The 18,408-nt window shown below is 36.4% G+C and overlaps 1 protein-coding gene across 6 annotated transcripts in view; it reads right to left on the reverse strand.

Annotated features, from left to right (window-relative positions):
* Positions 1–18,408, reverse strand: part of TTR (transthyretin) — a 1,143,467-nt gene that overhangs the window by 757,070 nt on the left and 367,989 nt on the right. Inside the window, exon 1 of one of the 6 annotated variants that reach the window (XM_050768301.1) lies at positions 9,612–9,615. The exons of the other annotated variants lie outside the window; for them this stretch is intronic. The gene's annotated coding sequence lies outside the window, so the exon portion shown is untranslated. Of the gene's footprint in view, positions 1–9,611; positions 9,616–18,408 lie in introns of those variants that run through there. 6 annotated transcript variants of the gene reach the window in all.

Below are 18,408 nucleotides of genomic sequence, written 5' to 3' on the forward strand. Positions count from 1 at the left end.
ATCAGTGATTTAAATGTTAAAAATGAGATATCAGCCAGGCGCAGTGGCTCACACCTGCAATCCCAGCACTATGGGAGGCCGAGGCGGGTGGATCACGAGGTCAGGAGATCGAGACCATCCTGGCTAACACAGTGAAACCCCCATCTCTACTAAAAAATACAAAAAATTAGCCGGGCCCCGTGGCGGGCGCCTATAGTCCCAGCTACTCGGGAGGCTGAGGCAGGAGAATGGCGTAAACCTGGGAGGGGGAGCTTGCAGTGAGCCGAGATCGCGCCACTGCACTCCAGCCTGGGCCAGAGAGCCAGACTCTGTCTCAAAAAAAATAAAAATAAAAAATAAAAAAAATGAGACATCAACTGCATTGGATCATTTATAGTGATTTCATGAAAATCTAACCGTGTAAAACAGAAAAATATAGATTTTAACATATTGTTATTCCACAACATGGAAATCCACAAAAGAACTTTGAATTCATTGTAACCTAAAAAGAACTTTCTTTTTCTCAAACTCTTACCCCAAATGAAACCAAACATAACAAACTTCCCATTTATATCCTTATCTTGTTAACATTATTCTCTCATCAGTCCAGTCTAGAAACACAAGAGCTTCATTCTAGATTTCTCCTCTTGGTGACCATCTACCGTCATTAACTCAACATGATCTCACTGCCTCAAACATCTCTCTTCCTGGTCTCCTCCTCTCCATCCTCACTGACCTGCCCTAATTCTCTTTCCTCGTTCTTCTCTCTTGGATTCTGCTATGACTCTCTTTAATTATCTTTCTTCCTTTATCCTTACTTTTCTCTAATCCATCCTCAAGGTCATTTTCAGAGTAATGCAACACATATATGTGGTCAATTACAAGTTGAAAATTTAATTATTTCAATCAGAGAATAAAAATCTAAAGTTTTTTTGCATAATATACTAGATTCTTCTTAGTAAGAAACTTACATAAATGTTATACCTTACCTGATTCTACATCCCATTTTCTCTTTCTGAATTACTTAGTGTTGCCAGAACCTGTCAGACTTCTTCATGTTTTCACACCTAATATTCCTTTCATCTGTCATGCCTACTGCTGACTGTCACCCAAGTGCCTATTCATTCTGTCAGTCTTAGCTCCAGGCTCTTCTGCTCCTTAAATACATCTTGGATTCTCCCAGGTAACTGTCAGCAACCTGCCTTAAGTTCTTTCTGCATCTGGAATGTAACTTTATTACAGCAACAACACATAGCATTTGGTTAGCATGCCTGTCTCCATTCTACAAAGTCCTGAAGGTGGACTCCAATATTCCCCTTATATTTTTATCCTGAGTACCTAAAATTGAGCTTGAATGGAGTAGACACACAGTACATATTTTGTAGAATGCAGGAATTTGTCAAATCTTCTTTATGAGTGCAAAGATAGATAAACACATGATGAGTTTTCCAAACTGGGATTAAATAATTCCTTACCACTCATTCGTAACCAAATCATGAAACCTAGGTCTTAAAACCATTTGGTTTCTGTGACAGATAAACTACCTAGGATGCTGATATTGCCACACCATTTGCCAACAGAGATAAATAGAGAATAATAAGGAAATCATTTCCCACTGGTTGCCAGACAAATGTCAGCTGGAAAATCTTGTCTACTAGGATGTAGAAACCCTAAATTCAGATGTTTATTCTTGTTCTGTGATGCCCAAGTTGTAATAGAAATGTACATTTTTTTCCCCTAAGGTGTAAAGTGAATGATAAGCTCCTCATTTCCATTCTTCCCTTCAAGGAATTGGAAAAGATATGTCTGAAATTCAAGAACAGATTTTGATTGTAGCAGGTGGATAGTGGATTTACTGATTAGATAACATAGAGTTAGGTGGTTTCCAGGGGTGCAGGAAGTAAGCATTACCTTATGCATCCCTATTTAGTTTTATCAGCATTTATAAAGGTTGAATTTCTTTTATTTGAAACAACAAATTTTACAAACATTTAAATGTAAAGTGACAATGTCAACTTACTTTAACTCAAAAATTATGACATTAACACTAAAATTACTTTTAAAAAGCTCATTTAAAGATGCCACATATCTTTAATACATATATGTGATATGCATAAGGGGTACCTAAATATATATACATATATATGTAATGATAACCAAGGTAAAAGTAACATAATGGGTACCTGAGAAGCAGTACAGTTAAAATGAAATTAGATACTAAATTTTTAAGAAAGCTTTCAGAGTTCAAGCAGAGATGCTGGTTTAGGTGTAGTGGTGTGTGAAAATGATTTTCTCAAATTAATCTCATTTGGTTTCTGCATTTAGGGAACCACTTACTTTGTTGACACACTTTCCACCTTCAACCACACTCACCCTCTGCTTATCCTGCTTAGTGTGGAAGCTGACAGTTTAAAAAGTCAAAAAACAACAGATGCTGGCAAGGTTTTAGAGAAAAGGGTTGCTTATACACTGTTGGTAGGAAAGTAAATTAGTTCAGTCACTGTGGAAAGCAGTTTAGAGATTTCTCAAAAAACCTGAAATAGAGCTACCTCTTGACTCAGTGATCTCATTACTGGGTACATACCCAAAGGAAAATAAGTCATTCTGCCAAAAGACATATACATTTGTATGTTCATTGCAGCACTATTCACAATAGCAAAGACATGGAATCAATCTAGGTGCCCATCAAAGGTGGACTGGATAAAGAAAATGTGGTACATATACGTCATGGAATACTATGTAGTATTAAAGTTCATGAAAAGTTCAAAAAAAGAACAAGGCCATGTTGTTTGGAGAAACACAGATACAGTCAGAGGTCATTATCCTAAGTGAATTAATGCAGGAACAGAAAACCAAATACTACCGGTTCTCATTTATAAGTGGGAGCTAAACACTGGATACACATGGACATAAAGATAAGAACAATAGACACTGGGGAGTAATAGAGGGAGGAGGGGAGGAGAGGTTGAGAATTGCAAAACTAACTTTTGGGTATTATGCTCAGTACCTGGGTGACCAGATCGCTTGTCCCCCAAACCTCAGCATCATGCAATATACGCATGTAACAAACCTGCACATGTATCCACTGAACCTAAAATAAAACTTGTCAAAAAAGAGCCCTTCCAATGGTCCCTTGAAGTGATAGGAAGTATGATGGGAGGGCAGGAGAGACTAGTCTAAAGGCTTTTTTTTTTTTCTTCCTGGGAAGTGGGAGATATAGCCTGTGGACAGTTCACCATCTTCTCACAAGGAGCACAAAAGTGAGACTCTGCCCACCCTTTGCTTCTTCTCCCTACTCCAAGCATGGAAGAGGAGAAGGAAGAAGGAGAAGGAGAAGGAGAAGGAGAGGTGCCAGGTAGCCTCTCACCCCTTTTTCTCTGAAGTCTTTCTGCCTTTGGTAAGACAAAGAAAATGAAGAAAAGAACATCAAATTGTAATGAAGTTTTGAGTTTTGATGATTAGTTTGCCTGAACATAACAGTTACTGGAATGGATATCTTGGATCCATTGGAGCGACTAATATGGCTGGAGACCTCAGTTAAATCAGATAGTGACAGGAAAAGTTACAGACTCTGATTGGGATTTCATCCAGGGAAGAAAAACAAACATTAAGCTCCACTGAAGGGGTTTACAGAGTCAGTGGAAGACAAAAATAAATTTGTGTTATTATTGTGTCTTATGAGTCCTACGTGTGTGGCATTGCAGGTGACAAGTGTGGCTTGTTGCAGCTTTACCCACTGCTGCAACAAAGAAGGGATTTTTTTTAACCCTAGTTAGTATAAATTCACTGCACATCGAGCAAACGATTTAATTTATACCCGGTAATAATTCCAAGCAAGAGTTTTATATATAGATAAACAATTTGCTCTTGTACATAGGATATGTTAATATGGTACACTTTATCCTTCTAAACCATCAATGAGATAAAGTTTAAGATAAATGTATTTTCTAAATCTGTGTTTCAGTTTATATTTACAATGTGTTTTTAAATGCAACATTATATCTGTGTCTAACGCTTTTGTTTTTGGAGTATGGGGATTGGGGATAATTTCCATTAAAGTTGTATTATATTCATCTATAATTTACAGGACTGTTATGAAGCTCAAATGAGAGAATAATGCACATTACAGTGCTTTGGCAACTTTAACAAATGTTAGATATTATAACTACTATTATTATCACTTAAGTACTAACAATTACTCTATACTAGGACACAAAATAGTTTTATCTTTAACTTTAGTGCCGTTTTAGCATAAGGAATATAAATATCTAAAGTTATAATAACACCAATGTATTAGATTGTCTTACTTCTCTTTTGAATTTTAAAAGCCATTTGATTATATCTATTATATGTTGATAAGTATAGAGATAGGAATTTGACCATATCATGAAAGATCTGTATTTTTACCTTATTGCTTGGCATTATAGAATTGAATATTCTATAGTAATTTAAAATGTTCTGTTATGAAATATTTCTTCAGTATATGACAAATCAGTAGCACACGTAGAAAGACACAGAGGACATACTGCATAAAAAGGTTTAAAAGGTCAGTCTTTCTGATCACCTGTTTCCTTCCCAGAGTTAGCTAGTTTTGTGTACTAGAACAGATATAAAGCATACCTCACAGATATTACAGGTTTGGTTCCAGACCACTGCAATAAAACAAATGTCCCAATAAGCAAGTCACATAAAATTTTTGGCTTCCTAGTGTATACAAAAGTTATGTTTCCAGTATATTGTAGTCTATTAAGTGTGCATTATATCTAAAACACAGTGTATGTGCCTTAATTCAAAAATACTTCGTTGCTAAAAAATGCTAATGATCATCTGACCCTTCAGTGAATCATAATCTTTTTGCTGGTGGAGGGAATTGCCTCAGTGTTGATGGCTGCTGACTCATCAGAGTGAGGGTTGCTGAAGATTACAGTGGTCATGAAAATGTCTTAAAAAAAGACAAAATGAAGTTTGCTGCATTGATTGACTCTTCCTTGACAAAAGATTTCTCTATAGCATGCAGTATTCTAAGTCCTTTTTGTCATTTTAACAATGTTCTTAGCATCTTCATAGGAGCTCAATCTCAAGAAACCACTTTGTTCATCTATAAGAAGAAACTGCTCATCCCTTAATGTTTTATCACGACATTGCAGCAATTCAATCACATCTTCAGCCTCCACTTCTAATTCTAATTCTCTTGGCATTTCTGCCATATCTGCATTTTCTTTGTCCACTGAAGTCTTGAACTCTCAGTTACATATGAGGGTTGGAATAAGTATCTTTCAAGCCTTCATTAGTAGTGATATTTTTATTTTCTCCCATGGATCATGAGTGTTCTTAATGGCATCTAGAATGGTGAATTCTTTCTATAAGATTTTCAGTGTATATTGCACCAATCCATCAGAGGAAACTCTACCTATGGCAGCAATAGCCCTACAAAATATATTTCTTAAAAAATAAGACTTCAGAGTCAAAATGACTCCTTGATACATGGGTTGCAGAATAGATACTGTGTTAGCAGCATGAAAACAGCATTCATTTCTTTGTACATCTCCATCAGAGCTCATGAGTCACCAAGTGCATTGTCAATGAGCACTGATAGTTTGAAAAGAATCTTTTGTTCTGAATGGAAGTTCTCAAGAGTAGGCTTAAAATATTCATTATACCACGCTGTAAACAGATGTGCTGTCATCCAGGCTTTGTTATTCTATTTACAGAGCATACACAGAATAGATTTCGCTTAATTCTTAAGGGCCCCAAGGATTTTGGAATGGCAAATGAGCATTGGCTTCAACTTAAAGTCGTCAACTGCTTTGGCACCTGACAAGAGATTCAGCCTGTTCTTTGCAGCTTTGAAGCTAGGCACTGACATTTCCTCTCTTGCTATAAATGTCCTAGATGGCATCTTCTTCCAATAGAAGGTTGTTCTGTATACATTGAAAATCTGTTGGTTAGTGTAACCACCTTCATCAATGGTCTTAGCTGGATCTTCTGGATAACTCACTGAAGCTTCTCTATCAGCACTTGCTTCTTCACCTTGTACTTTTATGTTCTGGAGATGGCTTATTTCCTTAAACCTCATGAACCAGTCTCTGCTATTAACAACTTCACACTTCTCTTCTGCAGCTTCTTATCCTCTTTCAACCCTGATGGAATATACACATATATGTATAAAATATACACATATATGTATAAAATAAATATATATGTATAAAATATGTATATATATATACACACACACACACACATATATATACATATATATTTTTAATACGGAGGAGTCTCACCCTGTCACCCAGACTGGAGTGCAGTGGTGCGATCTTGGCTCAGTGCAACCTCTAACTCCCGGGTTCAAGCAATTCTCCTGCTTCAGCCTCCGGAGTAGCTGGGATTACAGGAACCCGCCACTATGTCCAGCTAATTTTTGTATTTTTAGTACAGATGTGGTTTGATGATGTGGGGCAGACTGGTCTCAAACTCCTGGCCTCAAAAGATCCACCCACCTCGGCCTCCCAAAGTGTTGGAATTACAGGTGTGAGCGTCCGTGCCCAGCCCATCTTTGTGCTATATTTTGTTGCAGTTATTTTGAGGTCAGTGATGTTTTGGCAGGGCCACTGTTAACTATTTTTGTTCCCCAGTAATTATTGACAATAATTTTCTAAAATATAAGTGTATTAGAGAATTTAAAGAAGAAAGTTATAAATATCTATAATCCAAGAATTACCATTTTAATATATTTGTTTAATATCTTTCCATTTTCCCTTTTTCCTCTTTCTCTCCCTCACTCCTCTCCTTCCTTCCCTGCCTCTGTCCTTTCCTTCCTTCTTCTCTTCCTCTCTACCTTTTAAAACAAAGATGCAATCATAGAGTACATGTTTTAGGGTTTTTTTTTTTTCACATAATATGATTTTAATACATTTAGAAGAAAGCTACATGTATTATTTCTTCTTCTGAATATTTTAAAAATTGTATTGATCTACAGTATGTGGCTAAATACTGTTCATGAGCATTAGGCTAACACTATCTTGTGCTACTATAAACAATTCAGCTGTGTATTTCCTTGCACATTTATCACTTACAGTATGTCTAATTATTTCCTTCAGTTAAATTTTCAGAAGTGACATTTGTAGGTCAATCTATCTGCACATTAAAAATTGTGATACTTATTGCCAAATTGCCCTACAAAATATTAGCTCTGACACTGATATATTATCATTTTTATTATTCTTTTTTATTTTTGTTATCAGTATTTTATTTGCCAACCTAATTTTTGAAAAAAAATCTCATTTAATTTGATTTGAATTTATTGGATTGCTAATGAAGTTCGGTATTTCTCATTCATTTTAATGATTCTATTTTAAAGTGACTTCCTAATGATCTCCTGTGCATTTTTATCCCCCCTTTACCTATCTTTCTCCCCTCTTTTTAAAAGTTAACATTTTCTATTCACCTTGGAAGATTTCTTGCACTAATCTGCCTGATATACTAAAAATGGTTTTGTCTATTTGCAATGTATCTTTTTATTGTTTGTGATGTTATACAACTAAAATGTTTTCCTTAATGAGATTTTACTTGGTTTTATATTTAAGAAAATTGCCCAATCTTGACTTTAACAAATAGTCACTCAAACATTCCTCTACTACCTTTAAAAACCATCATATGTGTAGATTCAGTCAGATGCCCAGACAGAATATCTTCTTATGGGAACACTTGTCCATGCTTGTATCTTATTTCTTCCCAAATATGCTTTACCTTTTCTTCTTAAAGTGAAACAATTAGTGTACGCAACGAGTGTGATAGCAAAGTAAGCTGTAAATTTCCAATGCGTTTGGAGATACTGAGTAGGATATAGAAAGGCATGAGGCAAGGCATTAGTTTTATAGCTCTAGAGAGTGCTCTCAACTTCATGTTGAAGCTTTGGATCACAGCTGAGTGCTGCTGGGCAAATGCATTTAAAGTGAAGTTACTGCAAAAACGATACTTTGAGTAGACAAAGACTAAAGAGGCTAGAAACAATATCCCAATACCCATGGAGTAGCATCCAAGGCTAGTAACAAGAAAGAACAGATAAATGTGCATGTGATGTAGGGTGTTAATATAGGCAAAGATGAAATGGAAGAGGATAAAAAAATGTGGATAGGCCCATGACTAATGTCCCATACTGGGGAATGCCAGAAAATCTAATGTATGCAATGGAAAATAGATTAGTTGTGTGTGAAGACCCTTCTCAAGAAACCAGTGTGATGCTATACAGGTAGATACATTGTTTAGTCATTGAATAGCAGAGAATACGTTTTTGGTTTCTATTTTTAGGTCTCAATTTCTTCCTTTATGTTGATCCTATGCTTTTTCAGATCCCAATTTCAATGGAATTTTACTTGACATTCAGCAAAATCAATTAAGAATTCAGTAACTGTCATAGGGAAAATACCAGGTCAGCTGCTGGCATTAGATAGAACCTAAATGATGGCATGTACCTGCTACTAAATATTTATTTAGACAAAGAGGTACAAAAGCTACACATCATAGGAATCACACAGTTGGACACTACTAATTTGCTTTATCTCTGTTAGTAAAATCTTGGCTACTCATAACTTAGTCTCTCGGTGGTTAGCCTGATGAATTAGAGGTTTCTTGCCCCAGGTCTACTCAGTCATGTTAAGAAAATTTGGCGATTTCACTAATATAATATAATTTCCAAAGCTGTCAAATACAAAACATTCCTATAACACTTGGTATTTACCATAAAAACAACCACAACCAAATAGAATAATGTATATACAGGCTATGTCAACATACAATAACTGTCTAGCAAAGCATTGAATTTTTATGTTTTAAAATGTAAGCTCTATGAATAGATCTTTTTTTTTTTTCTTTAAAATTGAAACATGATAACTGTAGTCTGGCCACAGGAAATAGATCCATTTCTATCAATCAATTAATACATGCTTAGAAAGTACCCGCCTTGTTCTTAGGACTATGTTAGAAGCTGAAGGAGATTTGAAAGATGATTTCAAATAAGGAGTTTGTTTTCAACAAACCTGAAAGTTAGTAGGAGAGAGAAGATACTTATGATGTGAGAGGTATCGTTATGTTGTGGAGGAGAAGGTAGACTCTGAAACCTAATTATCTAGGTTTGAATCCTGGCTCTGCCCATCATATACTGTGTGGCCTTGAATAAGTTATTTAGTTTCTCTGTGTCTTAGTGTTCTCACCTGTAAAATGGGAATAATAATAGTATTAGTCATATAGAGCTATTGTATTAAATGTGTTTAACTTCGTAACATACTTTGAATGTGTCTGGCACATACACGCTAAATTAGTCAATAAATGTGAAATAATTAGAAAATAATATGTACCGGATGATGAAATATAAACTGATATAGTTTGGATGTTTGTTCTCTCCACATCTCATGTTGAAATGTGACCGCCAACGTTGAAAGTGCGCCTAGTAGGAGGTGTTTGGGTCCTGGGGATGGATCCCTCATGAATGGCTTGCTGTCCTTTTCATGGTAATGGGAGTTCTTGCTCTGGAATTCATATGAGAACTGGTTATTTAAAAAGAGCCTGGGACCTCTTCATTATCTCTCTTGCTCCATCTCTTTCTAGCTTCCTCTCTTGCCTTGTGACACTCTGACCCCCCTTCACCTTCCACCATAATTGGAAGTTTCCTGACGCCCTCACCAGAAGCAGATGCCGGCACTACGATGTGTGCACAGCCTGCAGTACCGTGAGCCAATTAAACTTCTTTTCTTTATAAATTACCTAGCCTAACATATTCCTTTACAGTAAAGCAAATTGGAGTAACACAAAAAGCAACAATAGCAATAGTAATCACTAGCTAGATATTGAAGGATTATTTTATATTTTACACTCCATTAAACATTCTATCTTATCTGATTGATAAGAATCCAATGAGAAGGGAACCATTATCTATATTTTCCAGCTAAGAAAATAAGCTTTTGACAGTTAAAGGAATTTAACTGGCAGGGCTGGGATTTAAACTTTTTTTTTTTTTTTTTTTTTTTTAAATTCAGAGTCTTGCTCTGAGTCGCCCAGGCTTGAGTGCAGTGGCACCATCTCAGCTCACTGCAGCCTCTGCCTCCTGGGTTCAAGGGATTCTCCTGCCTCAGCCTCCTGAATAGCTGGGATGAGAGGTGCATGCCACCATGCCTGCTTAATTTTTTGTACTTTTAGTAGTAGTGGGGTTTCACCATGTTGGCCAGGCTGTTCTCAAACTCCTGACCTCAAGTGATCCACTCACCTTGGCCTCCCAAAGAGCTGGGATTACAGGCATGAGCCACTGCACCAGCCTCTCCTCTCTTTTGACCTCTCTGTCACAGACAAATGCATATAAATACTTACCCATATATTCTAAATGGGTAAAACTGTATCATATATAGTATCCTAACTCAAAGAACTTTATGCTTTATTATAGGAATCACAGGAAGAACTCAGGCTACACTTAGTGTTTTGTAGAATTTTTCACTATAAAGAGGTGCCAAGTATCAAGGATTTATAAACTTAAATAAACTTTGTGTTCGTTTTTTAAGATGACAAATCTTGGGGGAGATATTTATAGTTTGGGGATTATTTATAGGTTTCAGCTCCTATTTCTCACATTCTTTATTCCAATTCTGTAGAGCATGCCCTGCAGATTTTGCTTATTTTGTCACTAAAGGAAAAAGAAAGGTCAACCAAAGAATGAGACATAGTGTCCCAGACTCTGGACCTTAAAAAAACACAGGAGAGAACCAAAGCCTCTTTAGAAATAACATTTCCTTTGTCTTCTTATGTTTTTCCTATTTCCTTCCATCAGCCCCTCTTCAAGTTCCCAGGGATTAAGCACCAGCAAATTAAATATTTTCACCCAGTTTATAATCCTGCCATCGGAAGATGCTCTTAACAATACTGTGTTTTTCTCTGTGTATCCAACTGCACTAAAAAAGACAGATGAAAGCGTATAAAAAAGGAGACTTCAATGTATTGGATCACTGCCAAGTTGTTCAGGTTCTACAGAAATGTACCTTTCTGTGGTTGTCTTTAATTACTAATTTCCAGGTTAATTTAACTGTAAGCAGTAAACTGCTAAAGAGATTAGTATAAGATCACATTTGAATTTAAATGTTAGAATTACATTTAAGTTTATCACTCCTATCATTGCTTTATTCCAAATCCTGCTGTGCTGCTTCAGGCCTTCCTTCTCCATTCATTCCAGAATCCAGCAAGGCTCTAACTAAGAGTTACAATATCAATGTCTTGTTAAACATCTTGGACAATCAGTAAAAATCTCATTGTCGTGGAAACACGCATGGCAGAGGGCTGCCCTTTCTAGCAGTTTATGGTGATCTAATAGTGGTAGAACAGTCTGTAATTTCATATTTCAAAGCTATTAGTGCTACCTGCACCTATAATAAAAAAGACAAGGATTTGTACTTATTTAAGGTTACATTTAAGTGTCTTGAGAAGGGTAATTGATTAGTGTGCTCATCAGAAACAGAATGTCTGTAATTTTCTTAAATATCTTCTCTTCAGATGGTTGAGATACTGCCAGAAAACACAGGAACAGTTGTTGAGTATAGTATTAATTTTAGAGCAACCTCATACAGGAATGATGATTTAGACATGACTGTTGGCAGAATTATCACTGGTGTTCTATAAATATAATAGCAGAGAATAACTTTCAATATATAATTTTTGAAAATACAGTTACCTTTGGGAAAAGGTCCAAAGTGGAACTTCTGTATATGTTGTGCTTTCGCTGAGATATGGTAGCAATTCCAAAGAATCATGAGATGTGGCTTGTTAGTTGCCTGTCTGCTCTTATTTTGGCAACTTCTAATTTTCACTCTTTTAATCCAAAAATTCAGAGGCAAAATCTTATAATGTGCCATGTTCACAGTATACATATGCAAAAAATGAGACTTCCAATGGGAAAGAAACTGCAGGTCATTTCTGTTAACTTATTCATAAGTTGTTTATTTTACATATTTGTTGGACTTTTTATTTATTCACCGATTCTGGTTAAGAAGATATCATGTCACTTTGAAATGGTGGAAAATTTGGTAATGGAACAGTCTATAAAAATTTTGCAGGTAAAGTCGAAATTAACTTTTGTTATTTTTTCAACTGCTTTTAATACCCCATTTTTCCCTGCAGACATGGAAAGAGATAGAGAACACTTCTGCAGAGATGTAGAAGTCAACATTATTTTATCTTTGGCAAATAACAAACCTTGTCCTAAGGAAATCTTCTTGTTTTATCTTAAAATCTCTTACTGCCATTTCTATACATTCGAGAAAGTTGCACAGCCTGCTAACTAAGGAATTTGGAAAAATGGTTGACTTTGGCATATTATCATTTCAATAAATTCGGGGAAACTCTATTTTGGATTAAAAGCAATGTTATTCTAACCAGAACAATCTCTACAATTGGCAGTAAAAATCTATGTAAGTGAGAAGACATGCCAGGAGAAGCTCCCTAAAAATGTGAATCTTGAGTTTGTTATTAACACACAAATAGTATTTCCACAAGAAGAGAAGTCTGCAGAGTTACTTGTAAAACAGCACTGAGGCAGTAATTTCTAGTTCCTCATTTGTGTTCATTTGGCCTTCATACCTATATCTAGAGGAGAAACTATCTTGTATTATTCACATTTCTTTTGCATGTTTGTTTTTCTCTCTTAGTCCATAGAAAAAGAAGCCTGTAGGGAAGAAAGCATGTTTTATGCATGTTTAAGCGCAAATGAATGAATACATAAATAAATGATTGGACAAGTGTGCTTAGCTTGCTAAAGAGAGAAGAAAGGCATGCCATTTAAGGTGGTGACTTATAGGAAACAAAGTTGGCTTAGGAGGGTGTTGCAGATTCAGTTTTCCGGGAAGCAAACTGAGATGGAGTTTATTGAGCAAGGTGCTCATTAGGTACAGCCCTTGGGATCAACACCTGAGAAGACAAAGCAGGTATAGACAGAAGAAGTGGAGAATGCATCCCCAGTGGTGGCCTCAGCCCACCCTGGAGAACTCTGGAGCTGGAATGCCTTTTCAGAATTACAGGCCAAGTTGGTCACAATTTTTCTGCCTGTATTGATGAGTCATTGAATATGGAACACTCTGGGAAAGGGCATAACCTTGGGAAAATTGGCTCTACATGTGAGGCTATCTCTAAAGACTCTAGCAATTGAAAGATATCTGCTATCAGCACTTCTTGCAGCTGGGGCAACAAGTCCTTTGATGGAGATCTGGGCAAGGCATTACAATGCCCACCATAATGAGATGGAACTGGATTGCACAGGCTTTTGCAAGTGCGAATGAAGGGTTTAAAGTAAATAATATTTTAAATGGTGATTGTATGTTCTTTTATAAAGCACAATAATACTGCAAAGTTCACTCCATTCGCAGTGGAAAGATCAAAGCCAAGGGAACCAGTTTAGGAAGTCGATCAAGTGATTCTTTCATGAGGCAAGGCCCTGACAAACTAGCAGCCATCAGAATGACAATAAAGTGAACCTGGTGACAATTGATTGAGGGTTTGGGGAGGCCTGCCTACCAACTTCTGAGCCTGTCCTACGTGCAACATACTTTTGTTCTATGTTTTGAAATTAATAGTCTCAATAAGGTGGATATGATTTTAATTTTATTCTACAGAAGAACAGAAGATGCTTTGAGAGGTTAAATAAATTGCCCAAGTCTTTCAGCTAGCAACTGAGGGAGACCAGATCTGTTTGACTGCAGATCATACATCGTCCCGCAATATCACATACTTCTCTGCCAAGTCCCAAGCCAGAGGATCCACTTCATCTTTGAAGCCGAGGTGGAAGAGAGAATAGTATGAAACTGGTAGGACCGGGAAAAAAGTTAAAGGAGAATAGGCTGATTTGTAATATTGGGGAATGAAAATTTCTAAAATGATACAAACATGTATCGAGTTACCAAGTAAGAATCATAACAGCATCAATTCTTACTATACTCTGGCATTATGCTTTAAAAAACAGATGCTTTAGTCTTCTTGTGACCTCTATAGGAAAGATAGAATTAGACTCTTCATTTTACGATGAGAAAACTGGGTTTAAGAGAATCAAGTAAATTGCTTGAGGTCAAATAGCTAGTGAATGGTGGCACTGGATCTTTAAGACATGACTGTCTTCAAAGCCCTTGATCTTCATTACCATATACCACATTTTCTTGTTAAAAATTGCCACCTAATTAATAGAGTGTTTTGTTGGTAATATATAATCAACCAATTGCTAATCCACATCCTCACTCTTTTAATATTCATCAATGACTTTGATAATTCAATTTTTATATGTATGTCCAGCTACTTATCATTTTGTGAAATGGGCATCTTTAAGTTTACAAACAAATTGTTTATATATAATGTAGATTATGTTTAAATTGTTTATCTTCAGTCAGGTTGTGACCTGCTGCTGTATTAATTTCCCAGGGCTACTGTAACACAAACTAGGTGGCTTAAAACAACAGAAATTAAATTTCTTCTCATTTCTGGAGAGTACGAGTCTGAAATCAAGATGTTTGCAGAGTTATGATCCCTCTGAAACATGTAGGAAAATCCTTCTTTGCCTCTTTCTGGATTCTGGTGGTTTGGTAGTAAACCATGATGTTCCTTGGTGGTAGATGTGTCACTCCAAAACTATCTTCACATGGCCTTCTCCCTGTGTCTCCATCTTCATATGGCCATCTTCTTATAAGGATACTAGTCATAGTGGTTTAGGAGTTCATCCTATTCCACCTTATCTTAACCAATTACATTTGCATCAAATCTATCTCCAGATGTGCTGATTTAAATATCTGTCCCCTCCAAAACTCATACTGAAACTTAATACTCACTGTGGCAGTGTGGAGGGTGGGGATGTTAAGAGGTTATTGGGTTATGAGGGCTCTGCCTTCATGAGTTGATTAATCCATTCATGAATTAATGGATAAACTGGTTATCGTGAGAGTGGGACTGGTGGCTTTGTAAGAAAGACCTGAGCTGGCATGCCCAGCCCCCTCACTATGTAATACTCTACAGCACCTTAGGGCTCAGGACCGAGTCCCCACTAGGGAGAAGGCTCTCACCAGGTCCAGATGCTTAACCTTGAACTTCTCAGCCTTCATAACTGTAAGAAATAAATTCTTTTCATTTTTAAATTATCCAGTTTCAGATATTTTGTTATAAATAACAGAAAATGTACTAAGAACCAAATAAGGTTACATTTTGAGACACTGGAAAGTAGAACTTCAACATATCTTTCTTGAAGGCACATAAATCAACCCATAACAACTGTACACATAAAATCAACCTTTGTGGCCACATCACGTTATGTTTGTTGCCATGTCTATTTTTAAAAAAAGGAGACAAAGCTTTGCTAAAAGCTAGTCAAATTCCATGTACAGCATTCTCTTCAGTACTTAATCTATCTGAAAATACTGGATTTGAGTAGAAAGCAAACTATTCCTAATGGGACAGAATCTAACATCATGTCTCTTTTACGTATGAATTTGAACTTATATCATTGGGCATTCTTCTGAGGGACGCAAATAGCTAAATACATTTGTTCATTTTTTTATGATTTTTTAAATTTCCGGTGGACTGCATTTTCTTTTTCTCATTTAGACAACTTTCCCTAGAACATAGAGTCAAAGCTGGTAGGAGAGACTTGGGGAATTTGTTTTTCCTAATGTGCTTTATTATCATTATATTTTTATTACCTATATTGTAAATGGGATAGACTGAAGAGGCATTTCCAGACTAATTTTTCTTTCAGTTTATGTAATTTGGATTACTCTCCTTTCATATGAATCTAGTTGTAAGAATTTCTTAGATGCAGATATCAAAGAATTTTAATATTTAACTTGCCCCTAGGAACATGATGGCCAAGGTTTTATGTTTATTAAATTTTTCTGAAGGCAGGCAGCCCTTAAGTCAGATATGATACATGATCTGTATTTGGATATCATTAAAGCATGTACAAATTATGCAATTGCTTCATATGTCTATAACATGGGATACAACTCCTTAATTACCAAAAGCAATGATGCTTTTCCAGCTTTTGGCTTTATTGACTTTTTCTGCACATTTTATTACTTCTTTCCTCCTCTAGATTTTCTTTTCTACTCCTACAATACAAGCCACTTGTGCTTTATTTTATACTTAGCCTCCTCTGATGAATTTTCTGCTATCTACTTCCATGCTTTTGTATTTAATCAAAGATGTTATTCCTTTTGCCCTTGTCATAAATGTTTGCTCTGCAAAATCAGTACATAGCTATATACCAGTACTGCCGAAATCTATTTTCCTAACTCTGACAGCAACAAAACTTTGACCTCAGTTGCCTCTTGGATAGATCCTGGATGCTTATGGGCATTTTTGAATATAAAATGAACCAAATTCATTGCCTTTTTCACTGAAGTGCTTTGATAGTGAAGCAGATTTTACTTTTTTCCTCAATTAACACCTTCTTCCATGTAATTTTACAATTTCTCCCACAAAACAATGCATGTACATCTCTGTCCTTAGATTCTGAACTTGAACAATGGGATTACTTGCTTTGTGCAATGGAATTGGCCAATGGGATGTTAAAAGCAAAGACTTTTTCAACATATAGGGACTGAAGTATGCTCATTTGGTTAGACACGTTATCTTGTACCTTTGCTATTGCCATAAAAATACCATGCCCTGACTAGCTTGCTGGTCCAAGGACATTGTGAGACTCATTTAACAGAGCTACTTGGCCGATCCACAGACTTTTGTTTGAAGTGGAGCTACACAGGTGAGCCCCAAAACTCCATAGGTTCACTGACACCTGAGTGAATCTGACTGACAAAAGCAAAGGTACTCCCGACAATAAGTAAGATGCTTGAGAGATTAATTATTGTTTTGTATGTCATTGATTTTTGTGGTTGTTATACAACAAAAGTTGTCTGTTACAAATATTGGTACTTGAAGTAGAGTGCTGATAAATCAAAAAACTAGAATGTGTGTCATTAATTTTAGGACTGGATGGTGAGTAATAAGGAAGCTGATTTAAGAAGCTTAGAAAATGGTAGACTGTATAATTGTAGTCATAAGATATTCGTAAAAACTGTCAGGTGTGATCATCTGGAAGACTGACATAGAATTTAATTAATTTGCAAACTTAGGCAAGGTGGATTCTAGGCAGAGTACAGAAAGAGTGATCTAATTCCATTCAGTTGGATTAAATAAGGTGCTAGAAGGGAGACATTAGGTGAGAAAAGAACTATCCAGTTGCAGTAATAAACAGAATGAAAAAAAAAATAGATCCTAAAATGTGCTGTTTGCAAAACTCCTTTTAAAATTTGTCAGCTCTCTAATCTTGCCAGACAGTAAAATAGTATTAAATTAAAATACAGCCTTGGGGCAAGATAAAATCAGGGTCTTTAAAATGTAGCTTAGAGGCATAGACAAAATCAAGGAGTAGCTTTCCTGTGCTTTGTCAAGATGTTTGAAAGAATTTAGGTGGCCTCTACTACATCTTCTCAGAAAAATAAAGCTAGGAAAAACAGGCACTAGGAAGCTTGGTCCCTTAGAAATTTGATGGCCAGTAGCACTTAAAACACTAAAAGATTTGTGGAGTTCATAAATAGAGTCGATGGGAATAGAATACATAATAAGACTCACATTTGTCACTTTTGTAAATGTAGTTTACTGTAATCACTCACATAGAACCTTCAGGGATGTTGGGCCAACTGGCTAAACCACTACCAGCCAGGGCTAAAATGTAGACAAACTCATGGGCAATAGTGAATGTCTGGGCAGATTGGTCAAGGACCTGGAGGATAAAGTTTGGAAGATTAGGACAAGGAGGCCTGTGAAAGAGGCATGTAGATGGTCACATGGGAGTGGGCATATAGTATGAAGATTTTTGTGTCTCTCATTTATATGTCCTGAAACAGATCCATCTTTAAAGAAGAACTTAACAACACATTAGAATTACACATCCAACTGATATCAGTCAACTCTGTTATTGGCCAGTCATTACTGGCAAATTAAACAAATGAATGTGGTAGCCCTGATGTCAGGGATAGTAGCTATACACAGACCCAATAGTATGGACTCCCACTCACCACTGTTGAATATCCCATCTGCCAGCAACAGACATCAGGAGTGAACCCTTGACATGCATGGCAGCATACCTTGAGGAGGCCAATGTGGTGGCAACTGACTCACTTGAATCCCTTCCATTCTGGAAACAATTCCTCTTGATTGAAATTGACACATATTGCAGCATACCTTGAGGAGGCCAATGTGGTGGCAACTGACTCACTTGAATCCCTTCCATTCTGGAAACAATTCCTCTTGATTGAAATTGACACATATTCCAAGATCACATTTTCCTTTGCTGCCCACAGATCCTCAGCCAGCAACACTTTTGATGATCTACAGTGAATTTGAACCACTGACACTGAGTTCTGC

This window comes from Macaca thibetana, chromosome 18 (genome assembly GCF_024542745.1).
Source record: "Macaca thibetana thibetana isolate TM-01 chromosome 18, ASM2454274v1, whole genome shotgun sequence".
Lineage (NCBI taxonomy): Eukaryota > Metazoa > Chordata > Mammalia > Primates > Cercopithecidae > Macaca > Macaca thibetana.